Raw genomic sequence first — 14,234 nt, 5'->3', positions numbered from 1 at the left:
TATTCTAAATTGTCTTCCTTTGCTCACACATAAAACAAACATACAGAAGTCTTCTTTTTGGCTGTGCAGGGGTGGAGAAGGGTATAGTATATATCTAAGCAATATCGTTACAGTGAAGGAAAAAAATATTTCATGCCCTGCTGATTTTGTAGGTTTGCCCACTGACAAAGACATGATCAGTCTATAATTATAATGGTAGGTTTATTTGAACAGTGAATAACTCATTTCAAATAAGTTATAAATTGATTGAAAAAAGAAACAAAGATTCTTGGCTAAATGTGAAAAGTTAAAATAAATCCTTCGCCACGTTTGACAAAGGAAATGTAAAACATCCAACTGGAAATGAAACCCAAAGGGAATGATAAGCTTAATAAACCAATTTTCCTAACCAAACCTAGATAACATTTTTGCAAATATCATAGTTGATATTAATACCTTTCATTGAGGCGTTTAAGAATAATTAGAGTTCATTGTATAACCTTCAGCAGAACTTCAAGTTTAGGGAGTTCTTACACTAACTTAATCTCCTAGAATCTCTGATGAGAATTTAGGAATTTCCTAATTAACTGTTCTCACTGTTCGAGGTCAGAAATACTATCACCACAAACCTTTGATTTCACCCTTACTATTTAGGATGTTCTATAAGTTTGATAGTAATAACACCTATACAGTGGAAATACTTCAAGTCTCTATTTGTCCTATTTAAAAGGTAGGAAAGGTATGACCCTAAATGGGCAAACAAGGTAATTGTTTATTATTAATCATTGATATTCAAAATGGCCAGCAGGTCAATTACCAAATTTTATTTTCTGATCTTAATAGCCATATAAACAAATGGAGGAGTATCGAAGCCTTTTGGCTGGGTCGGATAAACAAAAGTCAATGCCTACATCGTTCCTAAGATTCTCTATGTAGAACCACCCCTTTAAGCGTTTTCTAACAGGGTCTTGAACAGTTTGAATTATTTTTGCTGAATTATGTCTGGTAGTCCAAGAGACCAGGAATAACTAATACCACCCTTAACCCCTTCGTGACAATCGCTGATTTTATTTTTTGTACTCTTCGTGACAATGCTTTTACATTTCTGCACTGCTCGTGTTCAGCTGTACTTTTATTCTTTACCCGTTACTGAACCCACACAAGTTATATATTGGGGTTTTTTCAGGACAAGAAGGGCTTTCTTTAGATGTCATTAGTTTGATTGTATCAGATTATTTACTATAAAAAAAAGTATAAAATATGGTGAAACATTTAGAAAAAAATGACTGTTTCTAACTTTTACTTGAAAAATCTTTTACTCATCTATAAAAGCTAATGAAAAAAAACCTGCTAAATATATTCTGCTGTTCTTCCTAAGTTTAGAAATACCCAATGTTTTTATGGGGTTATTTTTTTGCTTTTTCTGCACATTATGGGGCAATAAGTACAGGTAGCGTTTTGCTATTTCAAAACCATTTTTTCCAAATCAGGTAATTCTTCCCCCCATGTGCTATTTCGGGTATCCTTGAAGCCGCAATTTACCTCATCAAACCATATATTTTTGAAAACTAGACACCCAAGGGTAATTCAAATGCTAGTATTTTAACTCTTTCCATGCACTGATTTTACCGCTAGTCTTTGTCAAACTTTGTGGTAGTACCATATTTGCCCGATTATAAGACGAGGTTTTTCTCCAGAGCAAATGCTCTGAAAAATACCCCTTATAATCGGGGTCGTATTATAATCAGACCTCAAATAGGTCTGACTATGAGACTAAGATCCAGATCCCCCGCAGCGATGCAGGGGACCTGGATCTTCCTCCTGTGTTATGCCCCCCCAACTTACCGGTGCTTCTGAGTCCCCGGTGCTTAGTCCGGGCAGCGTGTAGAGCTCTACGCGATTCACGTAGAGCTCTACACGCTGCCCGGACTAAGCACCGGGGCCTCAGATGCAGGGGACCTAGATCCTCCTGTGTTATCCCACCCCAGGACACGATGTAAGTTGGGGGGGGGGAGTTCGGTGTCCCTGAATGCCTCGTGATCGAGGCACAATTTTAAAACGGCGTCCGCCGCCATACAGTGTCTGGTGGACGTTGACGCCCCTGATGTCGATCGTGGTGTTGCTGAATGCCTTGACGTCGAGGCATTACAGCAACACCGTTTGGGTGTAGAAAGCGACCGTAGATCGTTTTCTGCACCCGTTTGAAGTCATGACGGTCCTGGCAGTCAATTGTCATTAACCCTTTGTTTTCAGGTGGCGTGCCCGGACCGTCAATTGTCATTAAGAGGTTAAAAGAAAAATGAATGAAATAGAAGTTGCGTGACACATCGATGTTCACCTATATCTTATTATTATTATTATCTTTTATTTATATAGCGACAACAAATTACGCAGTGCTTAACCCCTTCAATCCCAGGGGTTTTTGGTACCTCAAGTCCTGGAGCAATTTTGCCATTTTTGTCGGTTCAGCGATTATTCTCTTTTCCTGTGAATAGTGTACCCATGTAAACTATATATTGTTTTTTTTAAGGAGAGAGAGAGATCTTTCTTTTGATACCATAGTTGGATGATTAGCTGAAATTTTTTTTAAAATTTTCCCTCTGAATCCTCGCAAAATTAGGTAAAGTGATGGAATATCCCCTCCAAGTTTATCAATTCAGGTGTCCTGATTTCAGAAATACGTAATTTATATATATTTTTCATACTTTTTCAGCTCTTTAAGGGAACATACTATAAGGTGTAAATTTTTTGTAGAATTTTTATGCTTATGGCTTAACTGGTTTAGGGGTTGTGAACGGGGGCAGGAGGTTTAAACTGGGTAGATGTTGTGCTAGGGCAATGGTTTATTTTTATTTTTTTTTATTATTATCTTTATTATATATTTTTTTTAATTTTTTTAATTTTATTTTTTGCTTTGTTTTGTATTTTTTATATATTTGTTTTAAAAAATGGTTAAAGGTCCACAAACATGTGTTCAGCAACATACAGTACAGTAATACTGCCCATGCATGGGTTTGGCTAAAAGGCCACATTTGGCAAGTGCACTTTTTTTTGGTCAGTCTGTGCCAATGCCCTATTTGGGACATCTTTGAACCCGGCCACTCCATTATTTTTTTTTTAAAGTAGACACCCCTTGGATATTTGAAATGCTAGTATTTTAACTCTTTCCAGAGCACTTGCCTTTTTTTTTTTTTTTAAGTTTTTATTTTATAAGATAGGAATACACATGAGAGGTGGGGAGGGAAACAAAGGAAAAAGGGAAAGAAGGAATTAGCCAAGAAAACAAAAGGATGGGGGTGAATAAACAGAAAATATAGAGTAAACAATAAATTCCTGTCGCAGCAGGATAATATTTGTTGAAGGGTCTGCTAAGTAGCTTGACCAGTAAAACCAAGTTTGCCTATGCTTGTCATCCCGATTAGTAGACTTGGCCACCAGATCCTCTAAACAACACACATTTTCCACCTTCACGACCCATTCTCGCAGAGAGGGTGGGGTCGGCGAACCACAGTGCAGGGGAATTAAGGCTTTGGCCTCATTTAACAAATGCCGGACCACCGACTTCTTATAGGCCGATACCGATAGAGTGTGATGGAGAAAACAATTAACAGGGTGAAAAGGAGGAGGAGAATCAGTGAAATGTCGCAAAGTATCATGTACCACCATATGTGGAGGACTGACCCTCCCTGCAACCCACACCTCCAACAGACATCGGGGCAGTCAGGGAACATGGCATGTAGACGCGAAGGTGTGCGATACCACATTGAGAGAAGCTTGTATGACAGCTCTTGAGTTTCTGTGCTAATGGAGCACCCATGTGTCAGCAAAAAGATCTTTTTCCCAGTCCGCTCTAGACAACGACATATTAAGTGCCTGTTCCCACTTACCCACATATGCGGGCATGGGATCTTCCGAATCATGAATAAGGACCTGGTACAACAGAGAGATGCCATGCGACGGGAGAACATCTCTCAGATGTAACGATTCAAAATAAGTGGGCCCCTGGGTGAGATTATGTCGTTGTGAAATGGATCAAATGAAGCCCCTGAACTGCATATACTGAATCGCTGACGGGATGGCAGCGCTGAAAAGGACAGACAAAGTGAGGATCTTAGAGCCACTCGTATAGGACTCTATCGTCGGGGAGTCAGTAGGAGTCGCCAACAAGAAACTAGCCTGAGACATACCAGGAGGAAAGTCAGGATTATATCGAATGGGAGTCTGAGGTGAGGGATATGTTGTAACTCAAAAGGTATGGTGCGCATTATCTAAAGCCAGAAGGATAGCCAAAACAAAAGGATTACCCCCCCCCCCGCATTCCTCCTAGCTACACACGGATCTAGCCATATAACAGACTTGTACAAACTTTATTTTTAATGAATTTTGCTTATTTTGTGCCTTCCTACAATTTTCGAACACGGGGGAAAAGACCCCAACAAAACAAACAATTGAAGAACCTCTGAAATTCATTTGTTTGCCTGCTGTAGGCTAGTCATTTCCCTTCCTCTCACACATTTTATCAGACGGATGCCAGTTAATTAGAAAATGTTACTTTTGTTGGGGTCAGACAGGTTTAAACAATCTGTGATTTGCATTTTGACAACCTTTCCAGAAAATGTGGTTAATGTTCAACAAGCAAATCCTACAGATGCTGCTTAATAAGTATTAGCAAATGCAACCTCACCAGGAAACAATCAAGGCCACCACACAAGAGGTTACATACAGCAGAATAAAAAAGGCTATAGTGAAACATTATTATTATTATACTTTATTTATAAAGCGCCGACAGATTCCGCAGAGCTGTACAAGGTAAACATTTTACAGATAACGACAAGTACAAAATGACAAGCAATTGACATAAAGATACAAGAGGAATGGAGGGCCCTGTTCCTGCAGGAACTTACATTCTAGGTGGATAAGGGGTGAGAAACAGGAGGTGAGGAGTGCGTGGTAGTGAATGATGTTAATGTTTATGAAAGGGATGGTAGTAGATGGATGATGGTAGAGTTTATGAAAGGTTTTTAGGGAGCGTTTGAAAGAACACCAACATATAAAAACACCAACATATAAAAGAGAGGTGCATAGATGAGGAAAAGAAAAATGCAAATCTCAGGGGTTCTGTGGACCTCAAGCTACTTCTGCTGGGAGGGCTGTTTACCGCCCTCTCAGTAAAGTAAAGCTATATCACATTAAGTACACGTTCTTTGGTTTCTGTCAGGTTCAAGCTACCAGAATAAAATTAGTCTGCATAGTGCAACAGTGGCTTGAATTGTAAACAACTGTTGCTTCACTCAGCTCCCCAAACATATTATATAATCCTAACTTAACCACAGAGGTTAAGATAGTGAATGCACTGTGTACACTACACACATTCCCTCCCCCTCCCCATTTTCCTCTCAGTTTCTTCTCTGCATCTGTATACTCTCACCCCCCCCCCCTCTCCCCCTCCCAACTCTCGTCATCTACCAGCTGCATGGGGAAATCAGAGAGGACCAGACAGTGGCTGGAGAAGGTGAGTGAGCAGGTAGGGGGGCAGATTCAAGGCACGGGGAGAAGGCAAGGTGGACGGAGAAAGCAAGGCGGACGGAGAAAGCTGTGGGGAACAGGTAGAGAGAGGACTGGGGGATAAGGGCAGAAGCATAAACAGGACTGTGGAGAGGACAGTGGGCACAGAAAGAGAGACTTATTTTGGGGCAAACATTTTTATTTCTGAATAAAGAAAGCCCTCCCACTTTCATCTGAACTGAAAGGGTAGGAAACAAAATGTGTTGTCCGAAAACAAAGGAGCAAAAAATTAAATGAAAAATTTGTCTGAAATGATTTTGGGCCTCATGCACAAGTCTATTAAATAATGAAATTCTTTAGAGGAGCAGACTTCATTACCATTACTATTAAGAATCAGCCAAAAAAATGTTTTTTTGGAAAAGTCGCCCAAAATATTATGACTGACAACAATAGCTCCAGGTCTGCAGGTAAAGGGAGTTGATTAGTCCTAAATAAGATGAAACCGCCCTTACGAAAAATTACTGCAGTTTTTCTGAAGTAATACTGCTGTTTTTTGGACATGAAAAAACTGCAATACTGCACTTTTACTGCAGTATTACTGCACATTTACTGCATTTGTACTTCACTGTACTGCAGTTTTACTGCACATTTACTGGACTTTTTTTTTTATATTGCAAACCTACAGTTGTACTTCAATGTACTGCAGCTTTATTGCATTTGTACTTCCGTACAAAAATAACTGCAGTACAGTGAAGTACAAATGCAGTACAACTGCAGTAAATGTGCAGTAATACTGCAGTAAAAGTGCAGTATTGCAGTTTTTTCATGTCCAAAAAACAGCAGTATTACTTCAGAAAAACTGCAGTAATTTTTTCGTAAGTGCATGCTTCATTACTAGCCCGTATCACCATATAAAGCACTGAATTTTATGCATACAGGCTTTCACTTTAGGTTCTTGGAGGTCTAAATTGCTGAGGTTCATGCATGATCAATAGATGTTGGAAGGCGCACAAAGTATACTGCAAAAGTGCAGGTTAACTGGTGCTGATAAAATATAGTGGAGGAAGAACAAGTTAGAAAGGGTTGGAGCTGGAAATGTGGTGATTGAGGCAATTGATGAGTTTTAGACCTGTTCTTAAGCTATTGGTCATATGCATTTGTTTTTATGAGTGAATCTATACAAGAGGCACACCATCTAGTTTAAATATGCTAAAAGGCAGCCAAACACATTCACTGTCATTAATATTGCTCTAATTCTCCAGATGTCCTTTTGTCTAGTCAACAACTCCTGGCTGGTTTCAGTAAAGTCTTGTATGTGTTTTAAAATTGAACACTATCACAGGGTATAAGGAAATTGCTGACCAGTTTATGATCCATTTTGTGCTGGCTGTGCCAAGGTTCCAGTGCCTGGTTATACCTTACAGTCCTTTTAACCATTCTTTTTGAAGTTGAACTGGGTCTACCAGACAAAACTACAGAATGCCCTCTAACATAAAAGCTTTTAAAAATGAATCACCTATACAGTATAGCTAGGGCTCAACATAGGATGAAGAGCAACTACCTGCTCACTGAGAACGGTTCTCTACAACTTCACTAGATTCAAAATTATTAACCCCAGTGGAAACAAACAATTTTCCCTTTCATGCCATTTATATAATATCCTTAGATCTATTGCATACATTAGATATATACCGGTGTGTGTGTATATATATATATATATATATATACACACACACATATACAAAGTTTCTACTCCCGTTTTTTACTCCATTACATACAATTCTCAGCCACACAGGAGATGCTATAGAGTGAAAACTAATGGGTTAAGCTACATAATTTTTCCAATTGTTCCCTTTAAGATTAATGATTTTATTTCTGTTTTACCTAATTAAATTAAACCATTTATATGTGACATGATTGTATTGCCCTATCATGAAACCAGCGATCAGATTCAGACATGATTAAGGGATTCCAATTACTTTACTTTGTTAGTATTCATTTGAAACAGAACCAAAACTGAAGTGGTGTACAACAGGTGTCACACAGTGTTACTATAGTAAGGAAAATTAAAAAATCCATCATGCATTTCTAATTATAAGATTCAGTGTATCAGTTTCAGACACTATGATCAGATAACAAGTGATGACAGATACCCTTCCAAACCAACACCTTAGATGCTGTCTACTCTGCTTGGTGTTGACTTTGTGATAACTAAATATATGGTCTCAGATCTCTGGGAACACCAGGAATACTGATCTTATCTTCCGTTCTCACAATGTATTATGCATGTGAACACAAAGAACAGAGATCATTCAAACCCACAGCCATCTGGTAACCTCACCTCACTGCCAGCAAATATAAATATACAGCATATACACATTTTATTCTTGTGAATAAATAGCCAAATGATTTTTGATGAGATATTAACCCCAAGCTGTTTTTTTTATTTTTTGTAGCCATCGTGACCAAGGCTTATGTAACACTTTTGCGGTGCTTGTGGTTTAGCTTTAATTTTCTCCTCTCCCATTTAGTGTACCCACACAAGTTATATATTGTTTATACCATTTTGCGATCATATCCTCTAATTTCCTATAAAAAATATGGTGAAAAATTGAAAAAAATAGAAATAGATTCTATTTGTTCTGAGATTAGAAATACCCAACGTTTTTATGTTCATAGGGTTATAGGGCTATAAGTATATTCAAAATCATTTTTCTCCAAATCTGATCATTCTGCCCCGTGTGCTATTTGGGACATCTTTGAATCCCATAGAACATAAAAAGGGTGTATATGCACAATATGCACAATTTTTCTTTTTAAATTATGATTTAAAATTAATGAAATTATGGGAATTCCTCCAAAAATTGAATAATAATGTTTTATGTATCTTATTTATGGAAAGTACATTTTATATATACATGTAAATTAAGTGTTGGATTATGTATACATATATATGAGTTTTATATATTCATACAATTTTTATACATATATTTTTATATATTCTTTTTACATTTATTGGAATATATGGATGAATTGTGATATATTTTGATACATATTAATATTTATTTAAGGGAATTAAAATGCAATTATAAAGTTATTTAAAGTCTTGATACATATGTTTTTATCTATTTATGCATTTATAAAGTTTTTTATATATTGATGTGATAGTGTTAGTACTGAACAGACATTTGAACTTTTACATATACCAATCTTAATAAAGACAATAAAGGGTTAAATATGGACACTCCATCAATACCCACCTGGAAAAACTCTCATCGTTCAGATCCCTTTATAAGGAACTCACACAAACGTCAAGCATACGTATCTGAGGAAGCCTTAAGGCGAAATGCGTAATACGTGCTGACGTTTGCAGCAGGAGGAGATTTTCTCTATTGTCCCATGTGCAGGACAGATTCAACTACAGCAGGACGCCGCAAATTTGAATCTGAATCCAAGACTGCTGAGAAAGGAACAAATGAACCTTTTTACCATTTACCTACTCCCACATTGCGGATTGTATTTATAAAGAAGCTGAACCACAACACCTTGTTTAAGACCACCAACCTTCATTATTATCTCCTGGCAGCACCTTCACTCCGGAATAGGCGCATTATATGGGCTTAGGGAAGCCCCATCAAATGTAAGAGTCCACTGATCCTTTAAAAAATTATTTTTGAATAACTACATATTGCACTATTTTTTGTTTCTGTTTTTATATTTTTCATGTGAGATTCACACATCGCTCAACACACCTATTAGGTAGTATTCATTTATTTATAAAATACTTTTTTCACTGATTGGATTTAATTTAGCGCAGTCACCTGGTGTTAATAGTATATGCACAGCGCTCTATATCTTTGAATTTGGCTAATACAATTTTCTGCATCAAACCATATATTTTTGAAAACTAGACACCCTAAACTATTTCAAATGCTGGAATTTAACCCTTTCCATGTACAAGATTATACCATCTACCTGCAGCCACTAGTGGCCACCCTTCTCTCTCAGGAGCACCCCTTTCTAATTACTTGGGACAGCCACGTTACCTGAGTTTAGCCCTGTCCTTATATACCTGCTCTACCCTTCAGTCTGGGCCTTTGCATTGTTTGGCTTTGGTTCCTGTTAGTCTGCTTGCAGCTAAAGCTCCATGTACTCTGATCTCCTGTGTATGACCTTGGCTATGTTCACGATCCAGCTTAGTGTACCAGACCCCAGCATGTCCCAGACACACCTAACGGTCCAGCCGGTCCAAGCTGTGTGCCCTGCCTGAGGGCTTCCAAGCCGTGTGCCCTGCCAGTGGGCTTCCAAGCTGCGTGCCCTGCCAGTGGGCTTCCAGTCCTGTGCCCTGCCACTCTGGTTCCCCTGTCCTCGCTATAGTTCCCCTGTCCTCGCTACAGCTCCCCCTTATTCTTTAATTCCAGTCCTGCTTTTCTGTCTGTTATGTGCCTGTCTGTACCTACCTACCAGTCATGATGCATCAAGGGGTACAGACGGAGCCCCAAATATCCCCTGCAACTGGGCTCCTACCTGACCTGCTTGCCCGGGTCCTGACACCACCAGCCTTTGCCAAAGTTTGTGGTAGTAATTTTTTTTTTATTTTTTTTTCTCCTGGTATATGTCACTGTCAAACAGCACCCAATATGTGTTCAGCAACATCTCCTGAGTACAGTGATACCGCCCATGCATGGGTTGTTTGGGAGGTAAAGTGCCACATTTGGGAAGTATGCATTTTTTAACTTGGAACTTAGACATCTGGTCCCTCTGCCACCATGTCCTATTTGGCACATCTTTGAAGCCGGCTAATTCAATTTACCCCATCAAGCCATATATTGTTGAAAACTAGACACTCCAGGGTATTTCAAATGGTGATATTTTAACTCCACGTGCATTAATTCTACCACTAGCCTTTGTCAAAGTTTGTGGTAGTAATTTTGTGTGTTTTCGTGTTCGTTCCGAAGACACGCCGAAGAGAAGACGGCGGCGGTAAAACGTAGGCGAAGACGAAGACACACACCACGAAGATCTTCGTGATTGTCTTCGTCTACCATTCTTCCCCCCCTTCTAACTTACCTTGTCTTCGCGGCAGTTCCCGGAAGTGGAAATCCGCAGGTTCGCCGTCACGGGTTACAGGGCAGTGCGAATGAGCCTATTGGTCGCCTACAGGGACCTCCTCTGGCATCAACCAATTGGTTGATGCCAGAGGAAGACCCTGCAGGTGACCAATAGGCTCACTCACACGGTCTTTGTAAGTTACCCCTGACAGCGAACCTATGGATTTCCAGTGGCATCTGCAGGGTAAGTTGCAGCATTTTAAAACCCCAATGCTGCAACTTACCCGGCACATCCCACTGGTCTCCCTCCCTGTTCAATTAGTTAAATGTCCGTACGAGCGACTTTATTGGTCGCTCGTACGGATATTTAACCCGGCACACACTAATTGAACAGGGAGGGAGACCAGTGGGATGTGCCTGGTAAGTTGCAGCATTGAGGTTTTAAAACCCCAATGCTGCAAATTACCCTGCAGATGCCACTGGTCTTTCACTAATTGAACAGGGAGGGAGATCAGTGGCATCTGTAGGGTAAGTTGCAGCATTGGGGTTTTAAAACCTCAATGCTGCAACTTACCCGGCACATCCCACTGGTCTCCCTTCCTGTTCAATTAGTTAAATGTCCGTACGAGCGACTTTATTGGTCGCTCGTACGGACATTTAACCTGGCACAGACTAGCTAATTGAACAGGGAGGGAGACCAGTGGCATCGGCAGGGTAAGTTGCAGCATTGGGGTTTTAAAACCCCAATGCTGCAACGTACCCTGCCGATGCCACTGGTCTCCCTCCCTGTTCAATTAGTTAAATGTCCGTACGAGCAACTTTATTGGTCGCTCGTACGGACATTTAACCCGGCACAGACTAACTAATTGAACAGGGAGGGAGACCAGTGGGATGTGCCGGGTAAGTTGCAGCATTGGGGTTTTAAAACCCCAATGCTGCAACTTACCCTGCAGATGCCACTGGTCTCCCTTCCTATTCAATTAGTTAAATGTCCGTACGAGCGACTTTATTGGTCGCTCGTACGGACATTTAACTCGGAACAGACTAACCAATTGAACAGGGAGGGAAACCAGTGGGATGTGCCGGGTAAGTTGCAGCATTGGGGTTTTAAAACCCCAATGCTGCAACTTACCCTGCAGATGCCACTGGTCTTTAACTAATTTATTATTATTATTGCTCCCTCTCATACATTTTCTGGGAAGGTTGCCAGTAATTACAAAATGTTGCTATATCTGGGGTCATAAGGCTTAAACAAGCTATGGTTAGCATTTTTGGCAGCATTCCCAGAAAATGTGGTTAAGGTTCAAAGAGAGTACATATGTTTAGCATTCAGAGGCCAATAAATCTAACAGGTGCTGCTTATTAGGTGGAAATAAGAAAATGGTTGGAGAGGGTAAGTGAGCAGATGGGGAATATACAAGGCAGGGAAGGATGCGGAGGCACATACCGGACTTAGGTACAGAAAAAAGAGAGATACGTGTTTTCAGGACCCTGAATTTTGTTTATGAATAAAAAGGCCCCTGAATTTCATCTGAAACAAAAGGGCAGAAAACAGAATTTGTTGCACAAAAACAATCTGTTTTAGCTTTATTTTTGTTGAATAATCCATGACACGGTGTAATATGTAATGTGTTGTTGTTGTTCATCTGTGGTTGTATTTACCTAATTGTTAGACCTGCTAAGGAACGGATGATTGTTATTGTGTCCTGATATGTGAAACCATAGAATTCAAAGAATTCACTTTATTTTTCACACGACCGCATACACAATTTAAAGATTTATATACAATACTGCACTATGGATATTTTATTTATGTTTTTCTACATGTTACTCTTGGTCTAAACAAAGGATCTTCAACTAAGGTGAACATTTTTATGGGAAAGTATTTTCTATGTTTTTTATATTGTTAGGTATTCTTTGTCTTAAATATCTGAACTTTTCCAGTGACCAAACAGCAAACAAGACTACAGCTTCTAAGTATTCTTAAGTAGATTTATTCAGTAACAAAGTAATATACATACAGTAATGATTGATGAACAGATGGGGGTCGTAGGTACTGTAGGCTCAGTATTCTTGGTGCGATGAAGGAGAAAGAGACCTTTCCCTTGTAACCATGAGTATTTATACCTCTTTACCCTCAGGGTATACATTGTTACTATATATGGGCAATATATGAATTTAAAGAATCCTATTGGAGCAGTCTTAGGATACACCGGCATTCCACAGAAGACCCTCTAAGCTAAGTCACATAATTGATAACATATGTTCCTAGCACTCAAGTTGCATTCAGGCCTAAAGTGTGTAGAGCAGAATAAAATCATAACAATGATTTCTTACACTTCCCCCTGTTTATGGTTATGTACCATAAATAAATATGTTTACTGTCCATTCACACAACATCCGTATCACGTTCGTGTCACATTCAGTGAGTACAGGGAGATATGTACACGAGAAGAACATTATAAAAAAGGATCTGATGTATCTTACGTCTTAAAGTTTCCCTTAATGCAATCTCTCCCTGTCTTATCTTTTCTTGGACATCTGAATATGCTTTTCTTATTTTACATAATAAACATATTTGAAAAATAATGCCTATAAAAGATACAAATAAAACAATAATACATGGGTGTAACAAAACATTGGTGACAGCAGAGCCAACTGCCATAATTCTGTTGATTTAGCAAAGTTTTTCCACCAAGATGTACCTGAAACTATTGACCATTCATGCTCTATGTTTTTGAAAAAAAATGCAAAAAACATTACTACCACAAAGTTTGACAAAGACTGGTGGTAGAATTAGTGCATAGAAAGAGTTAAAATACTAGCATTTGAATTATCCTGGGGTGTCTAGTTTTTAAAAATATATGGTTTGATAGTTGCATTGGCCAGCATCAAAGATACCCGAAATAGCACATTGGCGGGAAGAATTACCAGATTTGGAAAAAATGGTTTTGAAATAGCAAAACACTCCCTGTACTTATTGCCCAATAGCTTACAAAAAAACAGCAAAAAAACATAAAAACATTGGGTATTTCTAAACTCAGGACAAATAGTAGAATCTACTTAGCAGGTTTTTTCATTAGCTTTTATAGATGAGTAAAAGATTTTTCAAGTAAAAGTTAGAAAAAGTCATATTTTATACTTTTTTTATAGTAAATAATATGATACTATCAAAAAAGAGTGGCATATGGGGGTATAAGGCATATCAGGGAGGCAGAGTGGCATATAGGGGGCTATAAGGCATTTCTTTTTTTCCCAACATTAATATTCAGATTTTGGAGTTCGTCTTATAATCGAGCAAATACGGTATATGGCTTTGTGTTTCATAGTTAATTACCTGCTAAGCAGAGAAACCTATGGTAGGCCCTCAATTATTCAGATAGCCAGTTGTGATAATTATCATACCATAGCGCTGCTCCTCCGGTTCTCAGGTATGATAATTATGCAGATTCCAAATTTTTTTCAGATAACTAATAGTGTAATATTCCAACAGTTTGTTTTTGTTAACATGAAGATATTGTAAGGTTTTTAGAATATTTCTTTATATCTGTCATGCTGTCTTGGGTGTATACCTATAATTCAATAAACAATGCATTCAAAAGCTTCAAGTTTAAATGTACTGTTGTCTCCTAGGCTGAAATGTACACAATCCAAGTGTTCTGCATAATTATCTGTTCATTTACCTTTCAACATGTAATT

The 14,234-nt window shown here is 38.7% G+C and overlaps 1 protein-coding gene across 1 annotated transcript in view; it reads left to right on the top strand.

Moving 5' to 3' along the window:
• LOC149287542 (voltage-gated delayed rectifier potassium channel KCNH8-like) overlaps nt 1-14,234 on the top strand; it is a 241,409-nt gene that overhangs the window by 92,490 nt on the left and 134,685 nt on the right. The window lies entirely within an intron of this gene.

This window comes from Sceloporus occidentalis, unplaced genomic scaffold, assembly GCF_023333645.1.
Source record: "Sceloporus occidentalis isolate IW3139 unplaced genomic scaffold, rSceOcc1.0.p SCAF_59, whole genome shotgun sequence".
NCBI lineage: Eukaryota > Metazoa > Chordata > Lepidosauria > Squamata > Phrynosomatidae > Sceloporus > Sceloporus occidentalis.
The sequence above is the reverse complement of the archived record's forward strand: the minus strand, read 5'-3'. Positions and strand labels throughout refer to the sequence as shown.